At 48.8% G+C, this 16122-nt stretch overlaps 1 non-coding gene across 1 annotated transcript; it reads right to left on the bottom strand.

The window, feature by feature from the left end:
* Positions 1–15255: 15255 nt before the first annotated feature.
* Trnaa-cgc (transfer RNA alanine (anticodon CGC)) lies at positions 15256–15329 on the bottom strand. Its single transcript has one exon. It is a non-coding gene; the product is annotated as a tRNA-Ala (tRNA).
* Between the last annotated feature and the right edge of the window lie 793 nt (positions 15330–16122).

Here is a 16122-nt window from a genome sequence, read left to right as displayed (position 1 = left end):
CCTTACGTCAGTATACATCATATCAGTCTGTGACGCTGGCTTTGCAACATCTTGCGTGCCTTTAGGTTCGCCGCGACCAACACTTACCATGCACTGACCACAAAAAATGGAGGCGCCGCGGCTTGAACCCTGGACCTTTCACATGCCAAGCGAACGCTCTACCAACTGAGCTACGCCACATGCACGAGCAAACTGCGCTATTCCCCATTCTTTGCGACTCAGATGCGCACGGACACGTTGGTTGGTTGGTTTGTAGCGGTGAAGGGAGCAGAGTACAAAGGCGCGGACCCGTTCATATACACAAAAGTTCCAAGTAGTTTCGATGCTCTGGTATTACAAATGCAAATTCCGTCTGTTTTTAACGTCTTAAATTGAAAGAGCCGTCACAAATTGCTCCGTTTTCACTCCTTGTCGACAATTATACAGCACCTGAGGTAACAAACACATCTCGAGCCCCATTGTGCACTACATTATTTATGCCAACTCAGTGCCTCGCTCTTTACTACTGTGTACCAATCTTGTCGTCCAACTGCAAAACACTGGGCCACAACAAGTTTCCGCGTCTCCATTGCACTGCGCATACTACGAAACGTTCCCCAAACTTGGCACTCACCCTCGCAGCCGACTTTTCCGACTTTCCACGACGCTCACGCTAGTGACAGCATTATTTATAGTTCGACGTCGCGCCAAAGCGAATGAGCACAATTCGCCTACGGCTTAGGCCGCCCTCCTAGTGTGGCTGCTCGGTGTCTGCAGGCAGCGAGGGTCTGCAAGCTTCCTGTGTTCGCACCTATGTCACCTGTGCTTGCTTGTCAGAGACAGACTATCGCAAAACATACAACTCACTCCATGAATTGATTGCTACGGCATCTGTTATCAGCAGTCACAACTAACAACACCAGTAGCAGCTGACTGCACGCAAAGAATAGGAATGTGCAGTGGGATTTACGTGAACTCGGCGCAAGCTTGTATCTTCCTAGACACATCTGCTGGCTGTGAAGTATTCCACTTGCATATCAAGGTGCGCATGTAGGTGTGTTAAAAGTTCTGGAGGCACTGGGTATTGATCCCAGTACCTCTCGCATACTAAGCGAGCGCTCTACCATCTGAGCTACGCCCGCCCCCCCGAAGACTAATGGTGCTACATACAGCCATATAGACGACACAGACCCTTGCACTCCCATTATTCAGCAGACAAACACTACTCTCTATGTATCCGTTAGGGTGTCTTTCAGGTTTCGTGCATTCTGTATCGAATCGTATTTGTCCAAAATGAAAGTGGCACGTATAACGTCGAAAATAGAATTCGGACACCGCTCTGAGTAAGACCAACGTGTTGTCCACCCTCTAGACTTCAATGAGGTTAAGCCGCGATACCTAAGACAGATCTGCACTCGATGACACCTCGATAACAGCCGGTCCCCACACTTACATCTTGCTCTCCTTACGTCAGTATACATCGTATCAGTCTGTGACGCTGGCTTTGCAACATCTTGCGTGCCTTTAGGTTCGCCGCGACCAACACTTACCATGCACTGACCACAAAAAATGGAGGCGCGGCAGCTTGAACCCTTGACCTATCACATGACAAGCGAACGCTCTACCAACTGAGCTACGCCCCATGCACGAGCAAACTGCGCTATTCCCCATTCTTTGCGACTCAGATGCGCACGGACACGTTGGTTGGTTGGTTTGTAGCGGTGAAGGGAGCAGAGTACAAAGGCGCGGACCCGTTCATATACACAAAAGTTCCAAGTAGTTTCGATGCTCTGGTATTACAAATGCAAATTCCGTCTGTTTTTAACGTCTTAAATTGAAAGAGCCGTCACAAATTGCTCCGTTTTCACTCATTGTAGACAATTATACAGCACCTGAGGTAACAAACACATCTCGAGCCCCATTGTGCACTACATTATTTATGCCAACTCAGTGCCTCGGTCTTTACTACTGTGTACCAATCTTGTCGTCCAACTGCAAAACACTGGGCCACAACAAGTTTCCGCGTCTCCATTGCACTGCGCATACTACGAAACGCTCCCCAAACTTGGCACTCACCCTCGCAGCCGACTTTTCCGACTTTCCACGACGCTCACGCAAGTGACAGCATTATTTATAGTTCGACGTCGCGCCAAAGCGAATGAGCACAATTCGCCTACGGCTTAGGCCGCCCTCCTAGTGTGGCTGCTCGGTGTCTGCAGAATAGGAATGTGCAGTGGGTTTTACGTGAACTCGGCGCAAGCTTGTATCTTCCTAGACACATCTGCTGGCTGTTAAGTATTCCACTTGCATATCAAGGTGCGCATGTAGGTGTGTTAAAAATTCTGGAGGCACTGGGTATTGATCCCAGTACCTCTCGCATACTAAGCGAGCGCTCTACCATCTGAGCTACGCCCGCCCACCCGAAGACTAATGGCGCTACATACAGCCATATAGACGACACAGACCCTTGCACTCCCATTATTCAGCAGACAAACACTACTCTCTATGTATCCGTTAGGCTGTCTTTCAGGTTTCGTGCATTCTGTATCGAATCGTAGTTGCCAAAATGAAAGTGGCACGTATAACGTCGAAAATAGAATTCGGACACCGCTCTGAGTAAGACCAACGTGTTGTCCACCCTCTAGACTTCAATGAGGTTAAGCCGCGATACCTAAGACAGTTCTGCACTCGATGACACCTCGATAACAGCCGGTCCCCACACTTACATCTTGCTCTCCTTACGTCAGTATACATCTTATCAGTCTGTGACGCTGGCTTTGCAACATCTTGCGTGCCTTTAGGTTCGCCGCGACCAACACTTACCATGCACTGACCACAAAAAATGGAGGCGCCGCGGCTTGAACCCTGGACCTTTCACATACGAAGCGAACGCTCTACCAACTGAGCTACGCCCCACGCACGAGCAAACTGCGCTATTCCCCATTCTTTGCGACTCAGATGCGCACGGACACGTTGGTTGGTTGGTTTGTAGCGGTGAAGGGAGCAGAGTACAAAGGCGCGGACCCGTTCATATACACAAAAGTTCCAAGTAGTTTCGATGCTCTGGTATTACAAATGCAAATTCCGTCTGTTTTTAACGTCTTAAATTGAAAGAGCCGTCACAAATTGCTCCGTTTTCACTCCTTGTCGACAATTATACAGCACCTGAGGTAACAAACAAATCTCGAGCACCATTGTGCACTACATTATTTATGCCAACTCAGTGCCTCGCTCTTTACTACTGTGTACCAATCTTGTCGTCCAACTGCAAAACACTGGGCCACAACAAGTTTCCGCGTCTCCATTGCACTGCGCATACTACGAAACGCTCCCCAAACTTCGCACTCACCCTCGCAGCCGACTTTTCCGACTTTCCACGACGCTCACGCTAGTGACAGCATTATTTATAGTTCGACGTCGCGCCAAAGCGAATGAGTACATTTCGCCTACGGCTTAGGCCGCCCTCCTAGTGTGGCTGCTCGGTGTCTGCAGGCAGCGAGGGTCTGCAAGCTTCCTGTGTTCGCACCTATGTCACCTGTGCTTGCTTGTCAGAGACAGACTATCGCAAAACATACAACTCACTCCATGAATTGATTGCTACGGCATCTGTTATCAGCAGTCACAACTAGCAACACCAGTAGCAGCTGACTGCACGCAAAGAATAGGAATGTGCAGTGGGATTTACGTGAACTCAGCGCAAGGCAGATCTTTCCGACATAGGCTTGAGAATCTTACGGGAACACTTGTACTGTTTCTAAATTAAGTGTAGGCGTGGGAGGAGGGTGCTTCCTGCGCACTAATAACAGCACGCTTGTCAATTGTGGATGCTAATCATTCGCTTGTATCTTCCTAGACACATCTGCTGGTTGTGAATTATTCCACTTGCATATCAAGGTGCGCATGTAGGTGTGTTAAAAATACTAAGCGATCGCTCTACCATCTGAGCTACGCCCGCCCCCCCGAAGACTAATGGTGCTACATACAGCCATATAGACGACACAGACCCTTGCACTCCCATTATTCAGCAGACAAACACTACTCTCTATGTATCCGTTAGGGTGTCTTTCAGGTTTCGTGCATTCTGTATCGAATCGTAGTTGCCAAAATGAAAGTGGCACGTATAACGTCGAAAATAGAATTCGGACACCGCTCTGAGTAAGACCAACGTGTTGTCCACCCCCTAGACTTCAATGAGGTTAAGCCGCGATACCTAAGACAGATCTGCACTCGATGACACCTCGATAACAGCCGGTCCCCACACTTACATCTTGCTCTCCTTACATCAGTATACATCATATCAGTCTGTGACGCTGGCTTTGCAACATCTTGCGTGCCTTTAGGTTCGCCGCGACCAACACTTACCATGCACTGACCACAAAAAATGGAGGCGCCGCGGCTTGAACCCTGGACCTTTCACATGCTAAGCGAACGCTCTACCAACTGAGGAACGCCTCATGCACGAGCAAACTGCGCTATTCCCCATTCTTTGCGACTCAGATGCGCACGGACACGATGGTTGGTTGGTTTGTAGCGGTGAAGGGAGCAGAGTACAAAGGCGCGGACCCGTTCATATACACAAAAGTTCCAAGTAGTTTCGATGCTCTCGTATTACAAATGCAAATTCCGTCTGTTTTTAACGTCTTAAATTGAAAGAGCCGTCACAAATTGCTCCGTTTTCACTCCTTGTCGACAATTATACAGCACCTGAGGTAACAAACACATCTCGAGCCCCATTGTGCACTACATTATTTATGCCAACTCAGTGCCTCGCTCTTTACTACTGTGTACCAATCTTGTCGTCCAACTGCAAAACACTGGGCCACAACAAATTTCCGCGTCTCCATTGCACTGCGCATACTACGAAACGCTCCCCAAACTTGGCACTCACCCTCGCAGCCGACTTTCCACGACGCTCACGCAACGCTCACGCTAGTGACAGCATTATTTATAGTTCGACGTCGCGCCAAAGCGAATGAGTACATTTCGCCTACGGCTTAGGCCGCCCTCCTAGTGTGGCTGCTCGGTGTCTGCAGGCAGCGAGGGTCTGCAAGCTTCCTGTGTTCGCACCTATGTCACCTGTGCTTGCTTGTCAGAGACAGACTATCGCAAAACATACAACTCACTCCATGAATTGATTGCTACGGCATCTGTTATCAGCAGTCACAACTAGCAACACCAGTAGCAGCTGACTGCACGCAAAGAATAGGAATGTGCAGTGGGATTTACGTGAACTCAGCGCAAGGCAGATCTTTCCGACATAGGCTTGAGAATCTTACGGGAACACTTGTACTGTTTCTAAATTAAGTGTAGGCGTGGGAGGAGGGTGCTTCCTGCGCACTAATAACAGCACGCTTGTCAATTGTGGATGCTAATCATTCGCTTGTATCTTCCTAGACACATCTGCTGGTTGTGAATTATTCCACTTGCATATCAAGGTGCGCATGTAGGTGTGTTAAAAATACTAAGCGATCGCTCTACCATCTGAGCTACGCCCGCCCCCCCGAAGACTAATGGTGCTACATACAGCCATATAGACGACACAGACCCTTGCACTCCCATTATTCAGCAGACAAACACTACTCTCTATGTATCCGTTAGGGTGTCTTTCAGGTTTCGTGCATTCTGTATCGAATCGTAGTTGCCAAAATGAAAGTGGCACGTATAACGTCGAAAATAGAATTCGGACACCGCTCTGAGTAAGACCAACGTGTTGTCCACCCCCTAGACTTCAATGAGGTTAAGCCGCGATACCTAAGACAGATCTGCACTCGATGACACCTCGATAACAGCCGGTCCCCACACTTACATCTTGCTCTCCTTACATCAGTATACATCATATCAGTCTGTGACGCTGGCTTTGCAACATCTTGCGTGCCTTTAGGTTCGCCGCGACCAACACTTACCATGCACTGACCACAAAAAATGGAGGCGCCGCGGCTTGAACCCTGGACCTTTCACATGCTAAGCGAACGCTCTACCAACTGAGGAACGCCTCATGCACGAGCAAACTGCGCTATTCCCCATTCTTTGCGACTCAGATGCGCACGGACACGATGGTTGGTTGGTTTGTAGCGGTGAAGGGAGCAGAGTACAAAGGCGCGGACCCGTTCATATACACAAAAGTTCCAAGTAGTTTCGATGCTCTCGTATTACAAATGCAAATTCCGTCTGTTTTTAACGTCTTAAATTGAAAGAGCCGTCACAAATTGCTCCGTTTTCACTCCTTGTCGACAATTATACAGCACCTGAGGTAACAAACACATCTCGAGCCCCATTGTGCACTACATTATTTATGCCAACTCAGTGCCTCGCTCTTTACTACTGTGTACCAATCTTGTCGTCCAACTGCAAAACACTGGGCCACAACAAATTTCCGCGTCTCCATTGCACTGCGCATACTACGAAACGCTCCCCAAACTTGGCACTCACCCTCGCAGCCGACTTTCCACGACGCTCACGCAACGCTCACGCTAGTGACAGCATTATTTATAGTTCGACGTCGCGCCAAAGCGAATGAGTACATTTCGCCTACGGCTTAGGCCGCCCTCCTAGTGTGGCTGCTCGGTGTCTGCAGGCAGCGAGGGTCTGCAAGCTTCCTGTGTTCGCACCTATGTCACCTGTGCTTGCTTGTCAGAGACAGACTATCGCAAAACATACAACTCACTCCATGAATTGATTGCTACGGCATCTGTTATCAGCAGTCACAACTAGCAACACCAGTAGCAGCTGACTGCACGCAAAGAATAGGAATGTGCAGTGGGATTTACGTGAACTCGGCGCAAGGCAGATCTTTCCGACATAGGCTTGAGAATCTTACGGGAACACTTGTACTGTTTCTAAATTAAGTGTAGGCGTGGGAGGAGCGTGCTTCCTGCGCACTAATAACAGCACGCTTGTCAATTGTGGATGCTAATCATTCGCTTGTATCTTCCTAGACACATCTGCTGGTTGTGAATTATTCCACTTGCATATCAAGGTGCGCATGTAGGTGTGTTAAAAATACTAAGCGAGCGCTCTACAATCTGAGCTACGCCCGCCCCCCCGAAGACTAATGGTGCTACATACAGCCATATAGACGACACAGACCCTTGCACTCCCATTATTCAGCAGACAAACACTACTCTCTATGTATCCGTTAGGGTGTCTTTCAGGTTTCGTGCATTCTGTATCGAATCGTAGTTGGCCAAAATGAAAGTGGCACGTATAACGTCGAAAATAGAATTCGGACACCGCTCTGAGTAAGACCAACGTGTTGTCCACCCTCTAGACTTCAATGAGGTTAAGCCGCGATACCTAAGACAGATCTGCACTCGATGACACCTCGATAACAGCCGGTCCCCACACTTACATCTTACTCTCCTTACGTCAGTATACATCATATCAGTCTGTGACGCTGGCTTTGCAACATCTTGCGTGCCTTTAGGTTCGCCGCGACCAACACTTACCATGCACTGACCACAAAAATTGGAGGCGCCGCCGCTTGAACACTGGACCTTTCACATGCCAAGCGAACGCTTTACCAACTGAGCTACGCCACATGCACGAGCAAACTGCGCTATTCCCCATTCTTTGCGACTCAGATGCGCACGGACACGATGGTTGGTTGGTTTGTAGCGGTGAAGGGAGCAGAGTACAAAGGCGCGGACCCGTTCATATACACAAAAGTTCCAAGTAGTTTCGATGCTCTGGTATTACAAATGCAAATTCCGTCTGTTTTTAACGTCTTAAATTGAAAGAGCCGTCACAAATTGCTCCGTTTTCACTCCTTGTCGACAATTATACAGCACCTGAGGTAACAAACACATCTCGAGCCCCATTGTGCACTACATTATTTATGCCAACTCAGTGCCTCGCTCTTTACTACTGTGTACCAATCTTGTCGTCCAACTGCAAAACACTGGGCCACAACAAGTTTCCGCGTCTCCATTGCACTGCGCATACTACGAAACGCTCCCCAAACTTGGCACTCACCCTCGCAGCCGACTTTCCACGACGCTCACGCTAGTGACAGCATTATTTATAGTTCGACGTCGCGCCAAAGCGAATGAGTACATTTCGCCTACGGCTTAGGCCGCCCTCCTAGTGTGGCTGCTCGGTGTCTGCAGGCAGCGAGGGTCTGCAAGCTTCCTGTGTTCGCACCTATGTCACCTGTGCTTGCTTGTCACTGACAGACTATCGCAAAACATACAACTCACTCCATGAATTGATTGCTACGGCATCTGTTATCAGCAGTCACAACTAGCAACACCAGTAGCAGCTGACTGCACGCAAAGAATAGGAATGTGCAGTGGGATTTACGTGAACTCGGCGCAAGGCAGATCTTTCCGACATAGGCTTGAGAATCTTACGGGAACACTTGTACTGTTTCTAAATTAAGTGTAGGCGTGGGAGGAGGGTGCTTCCTGCGCACTAATAACAGCACGCTTGTCAATTGTGGATGCTAATCATTCGCTTGTATCTTCCTAGACACATCTGCTGGTTGTGAATTATTCCACTTGCATATCAAGGTGCGCATGTAGGTGTGTTAAAAATACTAAGCGAGCGCTCTACAATCTGAGCTACGCCCGCCCCCCCGAAGACTAATGGTGCTACATACAGCCATATAGACGACACAGACCCTTGCACTCCCATTATTCAGCAGACAAACACTACTCTCTATGTATCCGTTAGGGTGTCTTTCAGGTTTCGTGCATTCTGTATCGAATCGTAGTTGGCCAAAATGAAAGTGGCACGTATAACGTCGAAAATAGAATTCGGACACCGCTCTGAGTAAGACCAACGTGTTGTCCACCCTCTAGACTTCAATGAGGTTAAGCCGCGATACCTAAGACAGATCTGCACTCGATGACACCTCGATAACAGCCGGTCCCCACACTTACATCTTGCTCTCCTTACGTCAGTATACATCATATCAGTCTGTGACGCTGGCTTTGCAACATCTTGCGTGCCTTTAGGTTCGCCGCGACCAACACTTACCATGCACTGACCACAAAAAATGGAGGCGCCGCCGCTTGAACCCTGGACCTTTCACATGCCAAGCGAACGCTCTACCAACTGAGCTACCCCACATGCACCAGCAAACTGCGCTATTCCCCATTCTTTGCGACTCAGATGCGCACGGACACGATGGTTGGTTGGTTTGTAGCGGTGAAGGGAGCAGAGTACATAGGCGCGGACCCGTTCATATACGCAAAAGTTCCAAGTAGTTTCGATGCTCTGGTATTACAAATGCAAATTCCGTCTGTTTTTAACGTCTTAAATTGAAAGAGCCGTCACAAATTGCTCCGTTTTCACTCCTTGTCGACAATTATACAGCACCTGAGGTAACAAACACATCTCGAGCCCCATTGTGCACTACATTATTTATGCCAACTCAGTGCCTCGGTCTTTACTACTGTGTACCAATCTTGACGTCCAACTGCAAAACACTGGGCCACAACAAGTTTCCGCGTCTCCATTGCACTGCGCATACTACGAAACGCTCCCCAAACTTGGCACTCACCCTCGCAGCCGACTTTTCCGACTTTCCACGACGCTCACGCTAGTGACAGCATTATTTATAGTTCGACGTCGCGCCAAAGCGAATGAGTACATTTCGCCTACGGCTTAGGCCGCCCTCCTAGTGTGGCTGCTCGGTGTCTGCAGGCAGCGAGGGTCTGCAAGCTTCCTGTGTTCGCACCTATGTCACCTGTGCTTGCTTGTCAGAGACAGACTATCGCAAAACATACAACTCACTCCATGAATTGATTGCTACGGCATCTGTTATCAGCAGTCACAACTAGCAACACCAGTAGCAGCTGACTGCACGCAAAGAATAGGAATGTGCAGTGGGATTTACGTGAACTCGGCGCAAGGCAGATCTTTCCGACATAGGCTTGAGAATCTTACGGGAACACTTGTACTGTTTCTAAATTAAGTGTAGGCGTGGGAGGAGGGTGCTTCCTGCGCACTAATAACAGCACGCTTGTCAATTGTGGATGCTAATCATTCGCTTGTATCTTCCTAGACACATCTGCTGGTTGTGAATTATTCCACTTGCATATCAAGGTGCGCATGTAGGTGTGTTAAAAATTCTGGAGGCACTGGGTATTGATCCCAGTACCTCTCGCATACTAAACGAGCGCTCTACCATCTGAGCTACGCCCGCCCCCCCGAAGACTAATGGTGCTACATACAGCCATATAGACGACACAGACCCTTGCACTCCCATTATTCAGCAGACAAACACTACTCTCTATGTATCCGTTAGGGTGTCTTTCAGGTTTCGTGCATTCTGTATCGAATCGTAGTTGGCCAAAATGAAAGTGGCACGTATAACGTCGAAAATAGAATTCGGACACCGCTCTGAGTAAGACCAACGTGTTGTCCACCCTCTAGATTTCAATGAGGTTAAGCCGCGATACCTAAGACAGATCTGCACTCGATGACACGTCGATAACAGCCGGTCCCCACACTTACATCTTGCTCTCCTTACGTCAGTATACATCATATCAGTCTGTGACGCTGGCTTTGCAACATCTTGCGTGCCTTTAGGTTCGCCGCGACCAACACTTAGCATGCACTGACCACAAAAAATGGAGGCGCCGCGGCTTGAACCCTGGACCTTTCACATGCCAAGCGAACGCTCTACCAACTGAGCTACGCCCCATGCACGAGCAAACTGCGCTATTCCCCATTCTTTGCGACTCAGATGCGCACGGACACGATGGTTGGTTGGTTTGTAGCGGTGAAGGGAGCAGAGTACAAAGGCGCGGACCCGTTCATATACACAAAAGTTCCAAGTAGTTTCGATGCTCTGGTATTACAAATGCAAATTCCGTCTGTTTTTAACGTCTTAAATTGAAAGAGCCGTCACAAATTGCTCCGTTTTCACTCATTGTAGACAATTATACAGCACCTGAGGTAACAAAAACATCTCGAGCCCCATTGTGCACTACATTATTTATGCCAACTCAGTGCCTCGGTCTTTACTACTGTGTACCAATCTTGTCGTCCAACTGCAAAACACTGGGCCACAACAAGTTTCCGCGTCTCCATTGCACTGCGCATACTACGAAACGCTCCCCAAACTTGGCACTCACCCTCGCAGCCGACTTTCCACGACGCTCACGCTAGTGACAGCATTATTTATAGTTCGACGTCGCGCCAAAGCGAATGAGTACATTTCGCCTACGGCTTAGGCCGCCCTCCTAGTGTGGCTGCTTGGTGTCTGCAGGCAGCGAGGGTCTGCAAGCTTCCTGTGTTCGCACCTATGTCACCTGTGCTTGCTTGTCAGAGACAGACTATCGCAAAACATACAACTCACTCCATGAATTGATTGCTACGGCATCTGTTATCAGCAGTCACAACTAGCAACACCAGTAGCAGCTGACTGCACGCAAAGAATAGGAATGTGCAGTGGGATTTACGTGAACTCGGCGCAAGGCAGATCTTTCCGACATAGGCTTGAGAATCTTACGGGAACACTTGTACTGTTTCTAAATTAAGTGTAGGCGTGGGAGGAGGGTGCTTCCTGCGCACTAATAACAGCACGCTTGTCAATTGTGGATGCTAATCATTCGCTTGTATCTTCCTAGACACATCTGCTGGTTGTGAATTATTCCACTTGCATATCAAGGTGCGCATGTAGGTGTGTTAAAAATTCTGGAGGCACTGGGTATTGATCCCAGTACCTCTCGCATACTAAACGAGCGCTCTACCATCTGAGCTACGCCCGCCACCCCGAAGACTAATCGTGCTACATACAGCCATATAGACGACACAGACCCTTGCACTCCCATTATTCAGCAGACAAACACTACTCTCTATGTATCCGTTAGGGTGTCTTTCAGGTTTCGTGCATTCTGTATCGAATCGTAGTTGGCCAAAATGAAAGTGGCACGTATAACGTCGAAAATAGAATTCGGACACCGCTCTGAGTAAGACCAACGTGTTGTCCACCCTCTAGACTTCAATGAGGTTAAGCCGCGATACCTAAGACAGATCTGCACTCGATGACACCTCGATAACAGCCGGTCCCCACACTTACCTCTTGCTCTCCTTACGTCAGTATACATCATATCAGTCTGTGACGCTGGCTTTGCAACATCTTGCGTGCCTTTAGGTTCGCCGCGACCAACACTTACCATGCACTGACCACAAAAAATGGAGGCGCCGCCGCTTGAACCCTGGACCTTTCACATGCCAAGCGAACGCTCTACCAACTGAGCTACGCCCCATGCACGAGCAAACTGCGCTATTCCCCATTCTTTGCGACTCAGATGCGCACGGACACGATGGTTGGTTGGTTTGTAGCGGTGAAGGGAGCAGAGTACAAAGGCGCGGACCCGTTCATATACACAAAAGTTCCAAGTAGTTTCGATGCTCTGGTATTACAAATGCAAATTCCGTCTGTTTTTAACGTCTTAAATTGAAAGAGCCGTCACAAATTGCTCCGTTTTCACTCATTGTAGACAATTATACAGCACCTGAGGTAACAAACACATCTCGAGCCCCATTGTGCACTACATTATTTATGCCAACTCAGTGCCTCGGTCTTTACTACTGTGTACCAATCTTGTCGTCCAACTGCAAAACACTGGGCCACAACAAGTTTCCGCGTCTCCATTGCACTGCGAATACTACGAAACGCTCCCCAAACTTGGCACTCACCCTCGCAGCCGATTTTCCACGACGCTCACGCAACGCTCACGCTAGTGACAGCATTATTTATAGTTCGACGTCGCGCCAAAGCGAATGAGTACATTTCGCCTACGGCTTAGGCCGCCCTCCTAGTGTGGCTGCTTGGTGTCTGCAGGCAGCGAGGGTCTGCAAGCTTCCTGTGTTCGCACCTATGTCACCTGTGCTTGCTTGTCAGAGACAGACTATCGCAAAACATACAACTCACTCCATGAATTGATTGCTACGGCATCTGTTATCAGCAGTCACAACTAGCAACACCAGTAGCAGCTGACTGCACGCAAAGAATAGGAATGTGCAGTGGGATTTACGTGAACTCGGCGCAAGGCAGATCTTTCCGACATAGGCTTGAGAATCTTACGGGAACACTTGTACTGTTTCTAAATTAAGTGTAGGCGTGGGAGGAGGGTGCTTCCTGCGCACTAATAACAGCACGCTTGTCAATTGTGGATGCTAATCATTCGCTTGTATCTTCATAGACACATCTGCTGGTTGTGAATTATTCCACTTGCATATCAAGGTGCGCATGTAGGTGTGTTAAAAATACTAAGCGAGCGCTCTACAATCTGAGCTACGCCCGCCCCCCCGAAGACTAATGGTGCTACATACAGCCATATAGACGACACAGACCCTTGCACTCCCATTATTCAGCAGACAAACACTACTCTCTATGTATCCGTTAGGGTGTCTTTCAGGTTTCGTGCATTCTGTATCGAATCGTAGTTGGCCAAAATGAAAGTGGCACGTATAACGTCGAAAATAGAATTCGGACACCGCTCTGAGTAAGACCAACGTGTTGTCCACCCTCTAGACTTCAATGAGGTTAAGCCGCGATACCTAAGACAGATCTGCACTCGATGACACCTCGATAACAGCCGGTCCCCACACTTACATCTTGCTCTCCTTACGTCAGTATACATCATATCAGTCTGTAACGCTGGCTTTGCAACATCTTGCGTGCCTTTAGGTTCGCCGCGACCAACACTTACCATGCACTGACCACAAAAAATGGAGGCGCCGCCGCTTGAACCCTGGACCTTTCGCATGCCAAGCGAACGCTCTACCAACTGAGCTACGCCCCATGCACGAGCATACTGCGCTATTCCCCATTCTTTGCGACTCAGATGCGCACGGACACGATGGTTGGTTGGTTTGTAGCGGTGAAGGGAGCAGAGTACAAAGGCGCGGACCCGTTCATATACACAAAAGTTCCAAGTAGTTTCGATGCTCTGGTATTACAAATGCAAATTCCGTCTGTTTTTAACGTCTTAAATAGAAAGAGCTGTCACAAATTGCTCCGTTTTCACTCATTGTAGACAATTATACAGCACCTGAGGTAACAAACACATCTCGAGCCCCATTGTGCACTACATTATTTATACCAACTCAGTGCCTCGGTCTTTACTACTGTGTACCAATCTTGTCGTCCAACTGCAAAACACTGGGCCACAACAAGTTTCCGCGTCTCCATTGCACTGCGCATACTACGAAAAGCTCCCCAAACTTGGCACTCAGCCTCGCAGCCGACTTTTCCGACTTTCCACGACGCTCACGCAACGCTCACGCTAGTGACAGCATTATTTATAGTTCGACGTCGCGCCAAAGCGAATGAGTACATTTCGCCTACGGCTTAGGCCGCCCTCCTAGTGTGGCTGCTCGGTGTCTGCAGGCAGCGAGGGTCTGCAAGCTTCCTGTGTTCGCACCTATGTAACCTGTGCTTGCTTGTCAGAGACAGACTATCGCAAAACATACAAGTCACTCCATGAATTGATTGCTACGGCATCTGTTATCAGCAGTCACAACTAGCAACACCAGTAGCAGCTGACTGCACGCAAAGAATAGGAATGTGCAGTGGGATTTACGTGAACTCGGCGCAAGGCAGATCTTTCCGACATAGGCTTGAGAATCTTACGGGAACACTTGTACTGTTTCTAAATTAAGTGTAGGCGTGGGAGGAGGGTGCTTCCTGCGCACTAATAACAGCACGCTTGTCAATTGTGGATGCTAATCATTCGCTTGTATCTTCCTAGACACATCTGCTTGTTGTGAATTATTCCACTTGCATATCAAGGTGCGCATGTAGGTGTGTTAAAAATTCTGGAGGCACTGGGTATTGATCCCAGTACCTATCGCATACTAAGCGAGCGCCCTACCATCTGAGCTACGCCCGCCACCCCGAAGACTAATGGTGCTACATACAGCCATATAGACGACACAGACCCTTGCACTCCCATTATTCAGCAGACAAACACTACTCTCTATGTATCCGTTAGGGTGTCTTTCAGGTTTCGTGCATTCTGTATCGAATCGTAGTTGGCCAAAATGAAAGTGGCACGTATAACGTCGAAAATAGAATTCGGACACCGCTCTGAGTAAGACCAAGGTGTTGTCCACCCTCTAGACTTCAATGAGGTTAAGCCGCGATACCTAAGACAGATCTGCACTCGATGACACCTCGATAACAGCCGGTCCCCACACTTACATCTTGCTCTCCTTACGTCAGTATACATCATATCAGTCTGTGACGCTGGCTTTGCAACATCTTGCGTGCCTTTAGGTTCGCCGCGACCAACACTTACCATGCACTGACCACAAAAAATGGAGGCGCCGGGGCTTGAACCCTGGACCTTTCACATGCGAAGCGAACGCTCTACCAACTGAGCTATGCTCCATGCACGAGCAAACTGCGCTATTCCCCATTCTTTGCGACTCAGATGCGCACGGACACGATGGTTGGTTGGTTTGTAGCGGTGAAGGGAGCAGAGTACAAAGGCGCGGACCCGTTCATATACACAAAAGTTCCAAGTAGTTTCGATGCTCTGGTATTACAAATGCAAATTCCGTCTGTTTTTAACGTCTTAAATTGAAAGAGCCGTCACAAATTGCTCCGTTTTCACTCATTGTAGACAATTATACAGCACCTGAGGTAACAAACACATCTCGAGCCCCATTGTGCACTACATTATTTATGCCAACTCAGTGCCTCGGTCTTTACTACTGTGTACCAATCTTGTCGTCCAACTGCAAAACACTGGGCCACAACAAGTTTCCGCGTCTCCATTGCACTGCGCATACTACGAAACGCTCCCCAAACTTGGCACTCACCCTCGCAGCCGACTTTTCCGACATTCCACGACGCACACGCAACGCTCACGCTAGTGACAGCATTATTTATAGTTCGACGTCGCGCCAAACCGAATGAGTACATTTCGCCTACGGCTTAGGCCGCCCTCCTAGTGTGGCTGCTCGGTGTCTGCAGGCAGCGAGGGTCTGCAAGCTTCCTGTGTTCGCACCTATGTCACCTGTGCTTGCTTGTCAGAGACAGACTATCGCAAAACATACAACTCACTCCATGAATTGATTGCTACGGCATCTGTTATCAGCAGTCACAACTAGCAACACCAGTAGCAGCTGACTGCACGCAAAGAATAGGAATGTGCAGTGGGATTTACGTGAACTCGGCGC

This window comes from Schistocerca gregaria, chromosome 9 (assembly GCF_023897955.1).
Source record: "Schistocerca gregaria isolate iqSchGreg1 chromosome 9, iqSchGreg1.2, whole genome shotgun sequence".
Lineage (NCBI taxonomy): Eukaryota > Metazoa > Arthropoda > Insecta > Orthoptera > Acrididae > Schistocerca > Schistocerca gregaria.
The sequence above is the reverse complement of the archived record's forward strand: the minus strand, read 5'-3'. Positions and strand labels throughout refer to the sequence as shown.